This window comes from Phocoena sinus, chromosome 2, assembly GCF_008692025.1.
Source record: "Phocoena sinus isolate mPhoSin1 chromosome 2, mPhoSin1.pri, whole genome shotgun sequence".
NCBI classification, from domain to species: Eukaryota; Metazoa; Chordata; class Mammalia; order Artiodactyla; family Phocoenidae; genus Phocoena; species Phocoena sinus.
In genome coordinates, this window is record NC_045764.1 from 57,384,206 (window position 1) to 57,402,774 (window position 18,569).

Genomic DNA, 18,569 nt, shown 5'->3' on the forward strand with positions numbered 1-18,569 from the left:
GGAAACATTGTACTTAATATTAAGGTTCACTATATAGCTACAGTAATCAAGACATTGTGTTATTGGGGAGAGATGAACATCAATCAATGGAACTGAATAGAGAACCCAGAAACAGACCCCAAATAATATGCCTGACTTTCCACAATAGTGCAAAAGCAACTCAGTGGAGGAAGGATAGCCATTTCAACAAATGGTGTTGGAGCAATTGGAAATCCATGGCGGGGGTGGGGGAAATGAATCTTAACCTAAACCCAGACCTAATACCTTGTACAACAAATTAACTCAAAATTCTTCATTGCCTTAAATGTAAAATGTTAACTATAAAGGTTTTGGAAAAACATTGGAGAAAATCTTCAGAATCTGAGGGTGGGCAAAGTTTTCTTAGATTGACACCAAAAAAATGATAATTCGCAGCTTATCAAAATTAAAAAACCTTTGCTGTGCAAATAGCCCTGAGAACAGAACGAAAACACAAGCGACAGACTGAGAAAATATTTCCAAATCACGTATCTATCAAAGGATTAGTAGCTAGAAGATATAAACTCAACAGTAAAAAAAAAATCCAATTAAAATTAGCAAACTAGATGAACAGACACTTCCCCCAAGAGGATATACAGTACACATAGCAAAGAAGCACATGAAAAGATGCTCAGCCTCGCCAGCCATCAGGGAAATTCCAATTAAAACCACAATGAGATATCACTACAGAAATATAAGAATGTCTAAAATTTTTTAAAAATGTGATACCATCAAATGCCTTTGAGAATGCAAAGAAACTGCTTTACTCAGACTTTGCTGGTGAGAATGTAAATGGTACAGCCACTCTGGAAAACCATTTGGCAGTTTCCCAGAATGCTAGACTTGCAATTTCCATATGACCCAGCAATTGCACTCCTGGACATTTATCCCAGAGAACTGGAAACTTGTGTTCACATTAAAACCTGTCCACTAATGGTCAGAGCAGTTTTATTTGTAGTAGCCACAAACTGGAATCAGCCCAGATAGCCTTCAACAGGTGAATGATTAAATAAACTGTGGTCCAAACATACCATGGAATACTACTCACCAATGAAGAGGAATTGACTATTGGCACCTGTAACAATTTAGAAACTCTAGGAAATTATCCTGAGTGTAAAAAAGCAATCCCAAAAGTTTCCATGTCATATGATTACATTTATATAACTTTGATATGACACATTTTAGAAGCAGAAGATGTGTTAGTTGTTGCCAGAATTTAGGGATGGAAGTAAGGTGTGCAAAAGTAGGTAGATTTTAAAAGGTTGACAGGAGGCATCCTTGTGTTGTAATTCCTCACTGTATTGACTATGGTGATGGGTAAAGAATATACAGGGGTGATAAAATCCATCAAATTTAATACACTCACATACAAATGAGTACAAGATGGGAAATCTAAATAATATCAGTGGTTTGTATCAAGGTGAATATCCTAGTTGTGATACGATACTATAGTTTTGCAAAATGTTACCATTGTTGGAAACTCCTACAAGTATATAAGGGACATCTCATATTTCTTACTACTGCATGTGAATCTACATTTTTCTCAAGGAAAATTTCAGTAAGTTATTTAACAAACCTGTCACATTTTTCCCAAAGTGACTGCACCATTTTTGCATTTCCACCCACAATGTATATGGGTTTCAGTTGCTCCACATCTTGTCAGCACAAAGTATAGCCATGTTTTTGTGTGTGTGGTTTTACAGTCATCCCTCGGTATCCTCTGGGAATTGGTCCCAGGACACTCAAGAATACCAAAATCCCTGTGTGCCTTACAGTTGGTTCTCAGTTCCGCATTGGTAGATTCAACCAACCACAGATTGTGTAGTGTTTTCCATCCACTGTCCCTTGAGCCCGCGGATACAGAGGGCTGGCTGTAATTTGAATTTCATTAATGGATAAAGATATTAAGCATCACATCTGTCTATATGTTTACTTGCCACCCTCACATCTTCTTTGATGAAATGTCTCTTCAGAACTTCTGTCAACTTACATTGTTTTCTTATTGTTGAGTTTTGAGAGTTCTTCGTATTCTGAATACAAGTCTGTTGTCAGAAATGTGATTGGCAAATATTTTCTCCAACCTTGTGTTTTTATTTTCAATATCTGAACAGCTTTATTTAATAGAGCAAGATTTTTAAAAAATAAAGTCCAACTATGGGGACTTCCCTGGTGGTCCAGTGGTTAAGACTCTGTACTCCCAGTGCAGGGGGCCCAGGTTTGATCCTTGGTCAGGGAACTAGATCCGGTATGCCACAACTAAGAGCCCACATGCCACAATGAAGATTCTATGTGCCACAACTAAGACCCAGTGAAGCCAAATAAATATTCTTTTCTTAAATAAAGTCCAATTATTTTTTTCTTTTGTGGCTCATGCTTTTGGTGTTGTGTCTAAAATCACTTTGTTGAACCTACAGATGTTTTTCCCTTTGTTTTCTTCTAGAATTTTTATACTTTTTTATGATTTATATTTATAGTTCTGGTACATTTGGAGTTATTTTTAAGATGTTAGATATGGGTCAAGATGCATTTTTCTGCATATGGGCTTACAATTTTTCTAACATCCATATGTGGATAACTATTTTTTCTACACTGAATTGCCTTTGCATTTTTAAGAATCAGATGACTATATTTGTCTGGGTTTATTTATGGTATCTTTATCCTCATTCATTTATCTATATGTCTATCCTTTTTACCAATACCCACTATTTTTTTTTTTTTTTCCAGTACGCGGGCCTCTCACTGCTGTGGCCTCTCCTGTTGCGGAGCACAGACTCCGGACATGCAGGCTCAGTGGCCATGGCTCACGGCTCACGGGCCCAGCGGCTCCGCGGCACGTGGGATCCTCCTGGACCGGGGCACAAATCCGCGTCCCCTGCATCGGCAGGTGGACTCTCAACCATTGTGCCACCAGGGAAGCCCCCCCCACTACTTTTAATACTGTACTTTTATAGTAATCTGAAATACGGTAGGATAAGTAGTCCAACTATGTTTTTCTTCCAAAATTGAATTAACTACTTTAGTTCTTTTGCTTTTTATATAAACTTTAGAATAAGCTTGTTAATATCTACCCAAGAAACTTACTGTAATTTCGTTTGTAATTGAATTGAATATATGGATCAAATTGGGAAAATTGATATCTAAATAATATTAAGTTTCCCAACCCATGAACATGGTATAACTTTCCATCTGTTTAGGTCTTGATTGATTGCTTTTATCAACATTTTGTAGTTTTCAAAGTGCAGATCCTGCACATATTTTGTTAGATTCATTTTTTTGGTACTATTGTACATGGTATTAACTTTCAAATTTCAATGATTCATTGCTATTATATAGAAACACAATTGATTTTTTGAAGGTTGGCTTTTTGTACTGTGAACTTGGTAAGTTCATTTACTAATTTTAGGTGCTTTCTTCTAGATTCCTTGGGACTTTTCTGTACATGTGTTCATGTCACCTATGAAAAGGGAGAGTTTTATTCCTTATCCCTTCTTGATGCTTTACTACATTTGCTAAGACTTCTAGTGTTGACTAGGAATGGTGAGAGAGGCCATCCAAACACTGTACCCAATCTAAGGGAGAAGTCATTTTTTCTTTCACCATTAAGTGTGATACTTGCTGGGTTTTCTGCTGTTGTTGTTTGTTTTTTTTATTTGTTGATGATGGTTTTTATCTGGTTAAAGAAGTATCCTTTTTATTCCTAGTTTTTATCATGAATGGATGTTATTGTGGATACACTGGAGAAAGGAGATGGATCCCAACCAAAATTTGGTTCAGATGTCAAGACTTGATGATGTCAGACATGTACTGAGAGAGTATGAAAACGTTTATTAATCACATAATGGAGGCTCTCTGGGGAGAGCAGGGCAGATTCCCAAGCAAGTCCTTAAGTAGCTTGGGGTTTTATTGTGGTTAGGGTGTGGGGCTAAGGTGGGAATTCACACTTATAGGCCAGGACTTCCATTGTTTGGACTTTCCACTGACACCAATGGGGGGAACACACAGGCTTTCTTATCAGCTTTCTAGGATGTGGGTCAGAAAGGAAAGGGGAAATGGTGAGCCTTGAAAAGTGTGAACATCAAACATTGAAAATGGAGTCAGACTATACTACAGATGTTTAATTTGTCAAATGCTGTTTCTATATCTACTGAGAAGATCAAATACTATTTTATTTAGTCTATTAATAATGTGCTTTCATTGATTTTTTAATGTTAATCTTGTATATTGGGATGAAATCCAATTTACTGTGAGGTACTATTTTTATATATTGCTAGTTTTGATTTTCTAGCATTCTGTTGAGGAGTTTGCATCTATATTCATATGGGATATTGATCAGTAGCATTTGTTCCTTGCAATATCTTTGATTTTGTTATTAGGGTAATGCTGGCCTCATTAAGTATTTGGAAGTCAACAATAATCAATAATATTTTTATTCTGGAGAGAATTCTGTACAATTTATATTTTTTTCTTTAAATATTTGGTAGAATTCACCGCTGAGAAATCATATTGGCCTAGTGTTTCTTTTTTGGAAGATTTTAAACTATGAATTTGATGTTTAAATTAGATGGAGAACTACTTGGGTTGTAAAAAAAGGAGAGAAAAAATGAAAAAAAAGGAAAACAAAAAAATGAAAAAAAAGAAAAACAAAATAAACAGAAAAAAAGAACTACTTGTTTGTATATTTCTGATAATTGTCCATTTCCTGAAATCTACTTTGCTTGATAGTAATATAGCTACTCTGGTTTTCCTTGTTTAGTGTTTTCACTGAACAGTACTACTTGTATATCTTTCTCCATTCTTTTAGTTTTAACTATCTATGTATCAATAGTTATTTTTAAGGTGGGCTTCTAGAAAACAGCATACACTTAGGTCTTGATTTTATAGCCAATCTGACAATCACTATATTTTAATTGGTGGTTTTAGACTTTTCATATTTAATATTATTCTTGGGATTTTGGGATTAAAATCTACCCATCTGCTATTTTCCACTTGATCCATCTGTTGTTTGTTTTTCTTTTCCTCTTTTTTTCTCTTGTTGATTCAGAGCATTTCAAGTTATCATCTCTAATAATTTATTATTTACACCTCTTTAAAATTTCAGCATTGTCTGAGGCTTTATGTTTAGTTAATCAGTCTACCTTAAAACAATATTATACTGCTTCATGGGTAGTATAAGGACCTTTCAACAGTATATTACCAATTCCCCCACATTATTCGTTGCAATATTATTGTCATACCTTTTGCTTTTGCATATGCTACAAATACACACTGAATTGCCATTCTTTGATTTAGACCAGGGCTTGACAAACTACAGGCTAAAGGCTGTCATTGTGAGTGAAGTTTTATTGTAACATAATCACACCACTTATTTATGTAATTTTTATGGATTCAGTTCAGCAGCAGAGCTAAGTACAGCTAATTCCTGAACAACAAGAGGTCGGAGTGCTGACCCTCCATGCAGTTGAAAATCTATCCACTTGAAGTCAGTCCTCTGTATAAGCAGTTCCTCTGTATCCATGGATTCAACCATAGATTCAACATATGGATAGTGTAATACTGCAGTATTTACTACTGAAAAAAATCTGCATATAAGGAGACCCTCACACTTCAAACCTGTGTTGTTCAAGGGTCACCTGTCATTTCAACACACACCATAGGACCCACAAGACATCTACAATGTGGCCCTTTAAAGAAAGTTTCCCAACCCTGCTTTAGACAGCTATTTCTTACAGCAATTAAACATTTTAAAAATATGTATATTTTTAATTTACCTTAAGTTATTCCATTTCCAGAACTCCTCATTTCTGTGTAGATTCCATGTTTAAATATGTTATCATATTCTTTTGCTTAACCACTATTTTTCTTCTGCAGTGCAAATACGTTAGCAATAAATTCTCTCAGTTTTACTTTGAGAATATCTTTATTTTTTTTCTTCACTTTTGAAAGGTATTTTCTCTGTGTATAGAATTCTGGGTTAATGTTTTTTTTCCCAGCACTTTAAAGATGTCACTCTATAGTCTTCTAGCTTGCACTGTTTCTGATGAGAAGTCTGCTGTCATTCTTGACTTTGTTCTAATTCTCACTTTGTTCCTTACACTTAGTGTTTCCTTTTTTGCGGCTACCTTTTAAATTTTCTCTTTTTCTTGTGTTTTAAGCAGTTTGAGTGTGATATGAATAGGGACATGTTTGTGTTTGCATGTGTGTGTGCATTGATATTTATCCTTCTTGAGGTTCTGGGAGCTTCTTGTATCTATGTTTTGGTGTCTGTAAACAATTGTGGAAAATTCTTGGTTACCATTTTTTAAATATTTTTTTCTTTCTCCATTTTATCTCCCTTCTTCTGGGATTCCAATAGCACATATTTTAGAAAGTTTGATTATCCCAACTTTTGGATGTGCTTTCCTATTTTTCTTTCTCTCTCTCGCTCTTTCTCTCTTCACTTTTGGAAATTTCTATTGACCTATCTACAAGTTCATTATTTCCTCAGCATCAGTAGTCCATGGGAGGCTTCTTTATCCTGCTTTTTTTTAAATTTCTAGTATTTCCATGAGTTCTCTTTTGTACTTTCAATCTTTCTGTTCAAATAACTCATCTGATTTTTCATAGCTTCCACCTTTACTATATTAATCATAATTATACTAAATTACCTATCAGATAGTTCCAACATCTGTGTCATATCTGAGTCTTGTTCTGATGATTTTTGTATGTCTTCTAAGTGTTGTTTTCTTGCCTTTTCATTACCTCAAAATATTTTACCAAAAGTTGACCATCTTATGTAGGACAATAGTTTTCATGCCTAGATAACAATCAATTTTTAATTTTGATACACCTTTCATGTGGGGATTTGAGTTCATCTAGTTAGGATTTGGCTTGGTTTGAGACTTGGCGTTGTTATGTTTACTCTCAGTGCAACCCAGGCTTCAAATTCCAGTAAAGATTCCGTTTGTATAAGGGGAATAATTTTTTCCATAGCAATATCTGATTCTGAATTTAAGATCTTCCTTTTGAACTTTGACTCACAGAGTGTCTCTCCACACATTCTCCTGGAGCATTCTGCAGTCACTTTTTATCTAAACGTTGTCATCATAGCAGTGGAAGGTGGGGTTTGAAGTCTCTGTCACTCTAATTAAGCCTCTGTCATTGGCTTGCACTGGGACCCTGGGTCTCATATGTGTGGCCCTCTTGGTTTTCTTACCCCACCCCCCTCACCCCTTGAATTAGGTGGCACCCAACTCCCTATTCCCTTCCTACACATTCAATGAGTTGTCACCAATTCTCAAAAAGAAGCAGCATTTGTTGCCCTTCTGCCCATGAATGAAGGCTCTTTTCCTTGGTGATGATGGAGCAGAAAGATTCAGGTGGGATTTCTTGCCTTCTCACAGGGTTGTTCATCTTCTCACTCACTGCACAACAACAGGTATTTCACGTCTCCTTCTGATCTTTACTGTGAGTGCCTGGTAGTGTTAACAGAGAAAGAGTCCACAAATGGATCCTGAATCTCCCAATTTCTATGGCCTCCCAGGGGTTGTACACTGTCTCACCAGCCTGCACTTGATGGTAACTAATTTGTCAACAACTCTAGCTGAATTTATCCGGGTTCAGTTGAATAGACCCCAGAGGAGTGAATACTTGCATCTCCTCTTTCCCGCAGGCACTGACTCTCTTTACATTTGGGCTGGTGAGTTGCTCTGTGACCTGAGCTTTCCAATGGGTTCAAAATATGTCATCAATTTGAGGTCAGGCTACCTCTTTTTTGTTATAAAAGTAGGGTAGCAACACTACTTTTAGCTCTCACTTTAGAAGGTAGCTTTACTTTTCTTCTGCAGCATCAGCTGGGTGCAATGGGTCTTGCAAATCATCAAAAGATTTGGTGATCTCCTGACTCCAAGATTATCCTAGCAGATTTAGAGTTAGATCTGCTAAGTGTTCACATTGCAGACCTCACAAGTGTGCCATGAAAATTAAAGTGATATAGATTCCTGGGAAGCATGTAGCTTGGACCCACATCTTCATTTTTAAGAAAGCAACCTAGTTGCACAACATTGACTCTTAGGTTGAGCTGGGAAAACTGGGCAGGTACATGTAAAAGTATGAGATTAGATCACTCCCTAACACCATACACAAAAAGAAGCTCAAAATGGATTAAAGGCCTAAATGTAAGGCCAGACACCATCAGACTCTTAGAGGAAAACATAGGCAGAATACTCTATGACATAAAACACAGCAAGATCCCTTTTGACCCACCTCCTAGAGAAATGAAATAAAAACAAAAATAAACAAATAGGACCTAATGAAACTTCAAAGCTTTTGCACAGCAAAGGAAACCATAAACAAGACCAAAAGACACCCCTCAGAATGGGAGAAAATATTTGCAAATGAAGCAACTGACAAAGGATTAATTTCCAAAATTTATAAGCAGCTCATGCAGCTCAATAACAAAAAAAGAAACAACCCAATCCAAAAATGGGCAGAAGACCTAAATAGACATTTCTCCAAAGAAGATATACAGATTGCCAACAAACACATGAAAGAATGCTCAACATCGCTAATCATTAGAGAAATGCAAATCAAAACTACAATGAGATATCATCTCACACCAGTCAGAATGGCCATCATCAAAAAATCTAGAAACAATAAATGCTGGAGAGGGTGTGGAGAAAAGGGAACATTATTGCACTGTTGGTGGGAGTGTGAATTGGTACAGCCACTACGGAGAACAGTATGGAGGTTCCTTCAAAAACTACAAATAGAACTACCATATGACCCAGCAATCCCACTACTGGGCATATACCCTGAGAAAACCATCATTCAAAAAGAGTCATGTACCAAAATGTTCATTGCAGCTCTACTTACAATAGCCCAGAGATGGAAACAACCTAAGTGTCCATCATCGGATGAATGGATAAAGAAGATGTGGCACATATATACAATGGAATATTACTCAGCCATAAAAAGAAACGAAACTGAGCTATTTGTAATGAGGTGGGTAGACCTAGAGTCTGTCATACAGAGTGAAGTAAGTCAGAAAGAGAAAGACAAATACCATATGCTAACACATATATATGGAATTTAAGGGAAAAAGTGTCATGAAGAACCTAGGGGTAAGACAGGAATAAAGACACAGACCTACTGGAGAACAGACTTGAGGATATGGGAAGGGGGAAGGGTAAGCTGTGACAAAGCGAGAGAGTGGCATGGACATATATACGCTACCAAATGTAAGGTAGATAGCTAGTGGGAAGCAGCCGCATAGCACAGGGAGATCAGCTCGGTGCTTTGTGACCACCTGGAGGAGTGGGATAGGGAGGGTGGGAGGGAGGGAGATGCAAGAGGGAAGAGATATGGGAACATATGTATATGTATAACTGATTCACTTTGTTATAAAGCAGAAACTAACACACCATTGTAAAGCAATTATACTCTAATAAAGATTAAAAAAATAAAATAAAATAAAAAATAAACTGGGAATTTTAATTGCTAATGCTTTACTCAGACCCTATAAAATTAAATTATAAAATAATTCCTTAGAATTAAAATTTAATAATATCTATCCCCTCCCATGCCAGTTAAAATAATAGTTCCTGGTATTGCAGAAGAAAAATGTTTCCTGAACAAAACAAAAGCAAAAACCCAAGATTTTTTTGTTTTGTTTTGTTTTAATTCTATCTTTTTTATTGAAGTATAGTTGATTTACAATGTTGTGTTACTTTCAGGTGTACAGTAAAGTGACTTAGTTATATATATATATATTTTTTTCTTTTTCTGGTTTTTTCCCTTAGGTTATTACAAAATATTGAGTATAGTTCCCTGTGCTATATAGTAGGTCCTTACCGGTTATCTATTTTATATATAGTCGTGTATATATGTTAATTCCAAACTCCTAATTTATCCCTCCCCACCTTTCCCCTTTGCTAACCATAAGTTTGTTTTCTATGTCTGTGGGTCTATTTCTGTTTTGTATATACATTCATTTGTATCATTTTTTTAGATACCACATATAAGTGATATTACGTGATATTTGTCTTTGCCTGGCTTACTTCATTTAGTATGATAATCTCTAGGTCCATCTGTGTTGCTACAAATGCCAAGATTTTAATCCACATTTATGATAGGCTTCCTATTTTCAAATAATACTAATGCAAAAAGAACAATACAGAAACCTTAGTGACATTTTTACATTTTAACAAGAAAGAAACTAAAAACTCTGTGCTAGCCAATGTCACGAGATGCCCTGGAGTGTCTCCTGAGCCTTGGAAGGAATAGGTGGGGAAGAGGGAATGTAAAATTCAGACAACCTATGGGTCACAAGGAAAGGCAGCATTACCAGGTCTCAGAAAATCCACCACTTCCATACACTTCCTGAGGGGTGAAAAAAAATCTTAAAAGGATTATTCAAGCAGAGTGAGAGAAACATGAAAATAGAAAAAAAAAACCCACGAAAACAAGAACTAAAAAGTCATAGAAGAGTTGGCAGTTAAACATTGAAACAGTTTGAACATATGGATTGGGTATAAATAAATGTTATAAATATGGTAACAAAGCTTCATGCACAATTCAAAATTCTTTTCTTTTAAATGAATTTTTAAATGTTAACTATCAGTTATATAACTTTCAAAGGGAGATTGAAAGACCAAAAGAAGGTAAAGTGAGCAAAATTCTTCAATCAATATGGGGGAGAAAAGTAATTTCGTTCATGACTTTGCTAGAAAAATTTGATCAGATAAATACAGGCTTAAGCATGTTCTTTCATTTTCTCGAGAAACATATTGAAAGCTTGGGATTTTGAATGAGATGAAGTGATGTTTGCTCTCTTGGACTAACTGATGAGTAGCAGAGATAAACAAACTAACAACAAAGTAGGAAATTGCAAACTGTACAGAATGTTGCATGAATGTAGCAAACCGGGCATTAAGGGCAGATAATGAAACAAGACAAACTCCTGTGTGCTGCTTGGTCAGCAAGGTCCTTTCTGGGTGGCATGTAAGCTGCACCCTGGAACCTGAGAAGACCCAGCTGCTCAAGAAGGGCGATGCGCATTTCAGGCGGGCCCTGAAGTTGGGAGAGAACTGAGGTTGGCAGGGGACTGAGCACTTAGTGTAGGGGAGGCCTGTGTTATCAATAGTATATTCAACAAGGTTCAAAAATCAAATCAAAACACTTTAACACAGAATGCAATGAGGAAGCCCACTTCTACCCCTGTTCTTGTCTACCTCATCAACCCCAACCTCAAGCAAACATAAATTCTTCTTTCTTATATAAAAGATGGCATACTATGAAATACTATTTTCAACTTGCTTTTTTCATGCAACAGGATTTTCTGGAGATATTTTCATAGCAGCATATGGGAGCTTCCTCAATCTTTGTTTCTTCTGCTGCTTCAAGGAATTCTATTGTGGGGCTAGACCACAGCTTATGTATCCAGTTTCCTTCTGGTGGGCTTTTGAGTTGTTTGCCATACTTTGCTGTTTCAGTGCTGCTGAGGATAAGTTTGTATGTATATCACTTCCCATGTGTGCAAACACATGCAGGAGACAAATTCCCAGAAGGTACTGCTGAATCAAAAGGTAAGTGCATTTGTCATTTTGATACAAATTCCCAGTTGCCCTGCATTATGTTCTGTAACATTTTGCACTCCCATCTTCAACAGGTAAGCCCATGTTTCCTTAAGCAAGGAAGTGACATAATTTGGCTTTCAATTACAGAAGCCCAGTCCACCCTCTGAGTAGAGGCTGCTTTGGAAAGTGAATGAGATCATTCAGAAGGCTTTTGCAATTGTTCAGAGAAGAGCTATTCGTGGGTGATGGGGAACCAGGGAGATGTGAATGAGTGATACGTAGACATAGAGAGAATCTGCAGGATTTGCTGATGATTTGGTTGTGGCGAGTGAAGGGAAGGAGAAAAAAAGAACGGCCACACAGAGTGAGGGCCAGGAGAGCAGTGGGGATTCTGTGTGCAGTCAGGAACCTGTTAGGTTTGGGCTCCCTGTGGGACATCCAAGCTGAGCTCTCCAGAGGGCAGTCAACTACAGAAATCTGAAGCTCAGAAGAGAGATCTTAGCTGGAGATGTGGATGGGGAACGGAACTTAGAGCAATAAAATGAAGGAGGTCACCTGGGACAGATGCAGAGAGAGACGAGGAACCATCCCAGGCCCAAGGCCCGAGGCAATCTAACCTGCAGAGTGAAGCAGGAGAGGGGCACAGCAAGGGGAGCAGTGCACAGGCAGCATCCTGGAAAGTGCCACGGAGAGATCACTGGGAAGGAAGATGGGCTGAAGGCCACAGGAGTCCCCTGGGTGGGACAGCATGGAGACCGTCAGTAAGAACCTACAGGAGAGTTCCACCAACCTAAAGGCAACCACTAGGAGCTTGAAGAGAATGTCTCCTTCAAAATCACTAGAGAAAGAGAAAGAGCACAAGATACCATTGTTTAGAAAAAAGTAGAGAAACTGAAAGAGTCAGGAGGGCAAAAACAGAAAGTGTAACAGGATGCTTGTGTACGGCCAGACAGTCAGGAGCAGGGCCAGCTCTGAGGACCCCACTCTGTGCTGGTGCCTCTACCTGCAGGGCTGATGGAGCAGACAGTGCCATGGGGGCGCAGAGTGGTGTTAGGTAGCTGACACTCCTAAGACATTTCTTACAATACAGGTAAGGGGATTTAAGTCTTGCAAATAAAAACAATTCTGAGACAGTGGAGGGGAGGGAGAGATGGCATGCAATATGATATATGTGTATATACTGGATATATGTGTATACATATGTAAAATAAAATGTCATCAAAGGGATTGAAAAAGAAATAGTATAAAGAATATATCCACCAAAAAGGCCAGCAAAGCAAAGTACAGAGCATTGATGGAAAAAGAAAACAAAGGTCTCGTTATACGTGTTACTCCCCTGAGACCAAAGTTTGTCTGTTAGCACCTCAACTCAGAAACAAAAACCTGGCACATTGGCCGATAAAATTTCAGTGAAGTCTGAAGCTCAATTAATGGTATTGTTTCCATGTTCACTTCCTGGTTTTGATAATTATACCATTATTAACAATTAGGGGGAGCTGTGTGAAGTGTTTATAATAATTCTTTGTACTGGTTTAAAAACTTTTCTGTAGGTCTAATTATTCTAAAATAAAAAATGAAAAATAAATGAGTGCATCCTTTTTCTCCCTGAAACTGCCACCTCTGCCAAGTGCCCTGTGTCACCCAGAAGTGTTGTCCTTCTCTTGGCCTCCAAGCTGGGGACCTCAGCTGTGTCCCCAAGTCCTCCTTTCCTCTCCTCCCCAAAGTCTCGTCCACTCTGCCCCAGACACGTCCACCACTCCTGTCCCTCTGCTCCTCTGCAGGGCCAGGTTCAGTCCTGTGTCGTCCACACAAAGTTCCCAATACCCCTGCAATGACAGCAGCCCTGCCACATCCTCTTACCGCTGTCAGAGTCCTTGTTCTGAAACACAGACCACATCCTTCCTCTTCAAAGCACTGCGCCCCTGGAGACCCACCCTGCCCGTCCACCTTCAAGTCCAGCCACTTCGACCAGGCAGTCTACCTTCCAGCCTCTGGCTACCCAAACCAGCCCGAGGATTCATGGCCCTCTGCCTCTTCTGTCCTGGACCCCACCTGGTTTGCCTCAAGATTCAGTCAAAGGCTGCCTCCTCCCTACAGCTTTCCTCCGATCCATCTACCTCCTGGAAGTGTCAGTGGCTCTGTCTTCTGCGTTTTCAAGACACCAGGGACCTCCTTTGCTTGCCGTGAGGCTCAAAGATGACTAGTGATGCCTCACTCAGCTTTATGTCCCAAGAACACAACTCAGACCTGGGGCAGAACAGATTTGCAGAGTAGTGTTGCTGCACTGAACACCTGCCAAGGCTTCGTTTACACCACGCTTAATCATATTTCAAAAGCCACGGAACTTCCTATGAGCCGGAAACAAGCCATTTTCCGCCCTAAGAATCGACTCTATTATTCACTCCTCCCAGTCCCTCCACCAGCCAACAGAAAATGGCCAAGAATATACAACTGTAATCTATTTAAATGACCTTCACTTTAGAAAAGGACTCAATACAACAGAACCTCGAGTTATCTTCAGCTTCCTTAACATAATTGGAATCAGTTCAGCTTGCATTGGCAGGCTGGGAGGATTGCACACATTGGTGGCACCCCAATCACCCTGCTCAGCGGCCCGTGCAGAATCCATCCAGGAGGGAGCAGAGTGGCAGAGGAAGTGCCACTGTGCAGAACGCAGGGTAGTTGGTGGCCCTATCAGGATCTGCATCCCCAGGACTTGCAGGGGTAGGTGGTGCAGCAGGATTCAGGAGGCTGGAATGTGAGTCCTGGGGCCTTTCAGCTGGATTTTCAGTACACCCCCCACCCCGCCACCGCCCCCCGCCTCCTGGCTAAAGTCAGGGGAGTGAGCTTGGAGATCCCACTTCTGATCCTCTATAATCCTGACATTCATCATCTTTAGCAGATAATCAGAAAAACAAAGGAACCCTTGTCTGAGTCCTGCTTCCATTCTGTCCCTTCCTCCCTGTGCACACCACCTCCCCACCCCACGTGCCCATACACGTGTGCACACGTGCAGCCTTGTAACAAGAAGCTTTTCAGAGTGCCTCAACTATCTGGTCTGGCACAAAGTGTCTTTGGTTTACACACCTTTCCCAGGGAAGGGTTGTTCTCTAGGGTGATTGACAGGGCAGGCCCCACTTGGTTTCCTGACATCTGCTCTGGTTGTCCCTTTGTCAACACACGTGGCAGAGTGCTCACTGGGAAAACAACTACAGGGGTGGAAGGACTGCAGTGAGGCTGACCCCAGGGGGAAGCCGGCAGGCACCCCCGAGACTCACACGACTGCGTCGTGACTGTCGCTTGAACACATCTTAAGAGAGAAGTGCTTCCGGTCAAAGGCAAGAAGCACAGAGGAAAGAGCACAGAGCATCCAGTGATGAAGCCAGAGTCAGGAGCCCTCCGGCATTTAGAGAGGCAGCCTCCACTGTTGGACAGAGATATTTAAGAGGCCCCTGGCAGAAGGCCTGGGAAACACAACCTCAGGTTGTCTGCCTTATTTTTCTGTCATCCCGGGCTGACCTGAAATCTTCTCATTTATAGTCACCGTACTGGCAGAGAACTTCTCTGTTGGCAGATATAAGTAGAGTTCTGTGGACAGAGTGCAGGCTCCCTCTGGGGTTCTAGCATTCAGCAGGGTGGACCTGACAGCGCTTTCCCTGTCCTTTCTGGACACGGGGATGGAGGCCCCAGGCAGTGTTTACGGCTGATTTGCACAGCCGGGTGTGCAACCTTCTAACTGAACCCTTGCACTTTTCTGCCCTCTGTAAATTGGCTGGATTCATGCACCTGGATTCTGAGCCAACCGCAAACATGCAGCAGAAAGGAAAGGTCTCCAGGAAGGCTACCTATTTGGCCAGCTAGCCTCCTTCTCACGGGCTGTTTGCAGGGGCTGATCTCAGGGCCCAGTTTCATCTCCGACACACTGATTTGCCATCCTTCAAAGACCTTTCTGAGCAGACAGCTAGAAAAATGCCTTCCTGTGCCCTCATGCGGACTTCATTCAATTTCCTGCCTTTTCTCAGCTAATATTCAGCCTGTAATTTCCTAATGACTTTCTTGGGCTATTCTGCTGATCACTAAAAGATCCCCTGTGTGTGTGTAGTTGGAATTCTGTCAGCATTTCCTCAGTAATTATGAACCGAGTGTCAGGGTGTCCCTGGGTATCCAGCATTCTCTCACCAGGAATAGGGGTTGGTAGGGACCCTGGGAACAGGCCACAGCAAAAACCTCAGACATCCAACCCTGAAGAGGACCAGGGCCTTTCCACTTCCTCCACAGCACTGGGGGAGGCAGGCCTGACTCTGGACCATCTTTATTCCCCACTCAATCCTAACCCGCACAGCACAGCTTGGAAGAGATCTGCCAAACAGAGGCGCATCTAGGTCTCCCTTACCGGTTTGCAGATTTGATACCCACTGGCACGTCGCCCCCCTTCACCCTCCCTAGACGATACCTCCAGGTTGAGATGTTAAGTAACTGTTTCCCTAATACATTCAACAATGTCAAGCTATGAAATGTATAAGTGGCTTCACATTGCACTTTGTCCATACGTTAATATTTCCAAGTTAATGAAATTACGAGCCTTAGGCTGACATACCACGTCCTAACAGTAGCCACTAAGGCAAGCTGTTAAAAAAAAAAAGGATTAATATTTTTTCCTTTAATTGGGAAAAGGTCCTCTTGCTCCTCACACACAGGTAAAAGATATGACAAAATATATGAAACCAAGATGAACCACGGAACGGACAAGCCAGCCAGACGCTCCAGCTCTGCATGACTCCCTGGTCCTCCCTGCTCCTGCGCAAGCTGGAAGCCCCAGATCCCAGCCCCTTCTCCGGCTCCCTGACCAATCAGGAGCTAGGTTTCATCGAGCCCTCACATCCCAGCTGCTCTCCACCCCTGCCTCACACGTGTCTCACCTCCCACGAGGACCGGTGCACGGTGGTTGCCCTACAGTCCTTCCCCACTTGGCTTGTTGCGCATAGGACCAAAACTATTAAGCAAGCTACCTAAATACTTAAACCCCTCCCTGATCCCGATTCCGATCAAGACCTTCTGGATCTGGCTCCTGTCGTCCTTTTCTAATCCTACCTGCATCATTTGCATCATCACTAGGAATCCTGCACCACCCTGTACAACCCAGGGCCGGCCCCACCTCTGTCCTCGACACGCTCCTCTCCTGTAGCCTGAAAAGAAAACCTTCCTTCTGTGAGCGAGGTCCCATCTGTGAGTCCCCAAGCCCACTCAAGATTCCGACTGGGCCCATTTCCTTTATGAACTCACTGGAAAAGCAAGACGCTCTTTGCGTCCATGACCCGTGAATCCTCTGTTTCTCAATAAACATACACTCTCCAGATTGTGGTAGAGGCTCCACGTGGATCTCCCCAGAAGACCAGACAGAAACCCACATCAGACACATTCTAAAATACCAAGATCACAGCACTGCCTGGCACCAACCGGACCGCACAGACCAATGTTTGTAACTCAACTCACTCTCCTTTCTGAGAACATGGTGAGCTGTTCAGAAATGAAGTAAAGGTTAAGGAATAACCCAGACCAGGATGTAAAAGGGTGTCAGAGAGCAAACAGACCACCCAGGAGACTCTCAGACTAACAAGGACTCTCCGAGGCCCAATCCTGTCCTCCATTGTAGCCTCAGGTAAAGATCCCAGCCTGAAGGCCCCGGTCCTCACACAAGCTGAATCTCAGTGCAGATAATCGTAGGGACTCGAAGGCTGGCTACAGTGACCTTGTCACAGACCGGCTGTCACTCTCTTCATCTCTTAGTTGAATGCCCTCTATGCGACCACCTTCCATTCATTCTGTATTAGAATACACACTTTCAGAGCCTGACCGTATTCAAATATCAAACAACTACTTTTAAATGTAAATTTAAAAATTCAAAAGCCTGTTTTCTGAAAGGTCCTTTCCAGAAGTTGCAGCAGGGGGGAAGGTTCATAGAGCACAGCGAGTTCTCCCGAGGCAGCAGGGACTCTGGAGGACTTTGGTGCTTTAAGCTGAACCGGATGAGACAGAGCATGGACATAATTAGCTGCAAAATACAATATGAGATTTAATTTCTCACACATGTCGGAAGAGACGCGCAAATCCCTGCCCTCGCCCTGTGGGAGAGGTACTTTCCCGTGCTCCCCAGAGCCAAGGCCAGCGCAGGACTGAGGTACGTGTGCTCCCTGAGCTCTGGGTCACAAGGGTAGCTCTGGGGGTCTCCCCGGGAGTGTAGAGGGTTTCCCAGAACAGAGGGCACTGAACCAGGCCTGACAGGGTGGGTATAGGTCAGCGACGGTCCTAACACACGTAAGTGCCTCCCACAGGGCTCTGTACGCTTAGAAAGAAGAAGAAAAGACATATATAAGAGCACTGAAAAGAAAAATAACATCAGCATCTCAGGAACTGTAGGGAACCTGAGTCAGGGCAGGACCATAGCACAGCCTCCAGGATTGAGCAGGAAGGGTTGTGGCATCAGGATGCTGCAGGATTCAGAGAGCTGAGTCCCAGACAACAGCACCTATGTCAGGTTTGCTTCAAACCTGAACAGTCCTGAGATTTCAGGAGGGGGTGTCTCTGGTTGACTTCCTTTCAGTCAGAGAGTCCCAGAGAATGCAGTCTCTGAGCCCCTTCCCACCCAGACCCTCATATTAAGGAGATAAACAGAGGTGGAGGATTGGATGCTTCCGACGGCCAGCGGGGAAACACAGGCAAGTCCTGATCTTAAGACATTAAATTAAAATTAAAGCATCCAATAGCCCAAGTGAGTCGTTTTGCTCTGTAATCGTATGAAAGCGTGCACACATACACACACACACACGTTTTGTAAATGCTTGTTATACAGTTGGGTTTGTGCTTTTCTATACATTTTTAAACTCCCTGCTTTTATTTTAATTTTTTTGAATTATAGTTGATTTACAATGTTGTGTTAGTTTCAGGTGTACAGCAAAGTGATTCAGTTTTATGTACATATATGTCTATTTTTTCAGATTC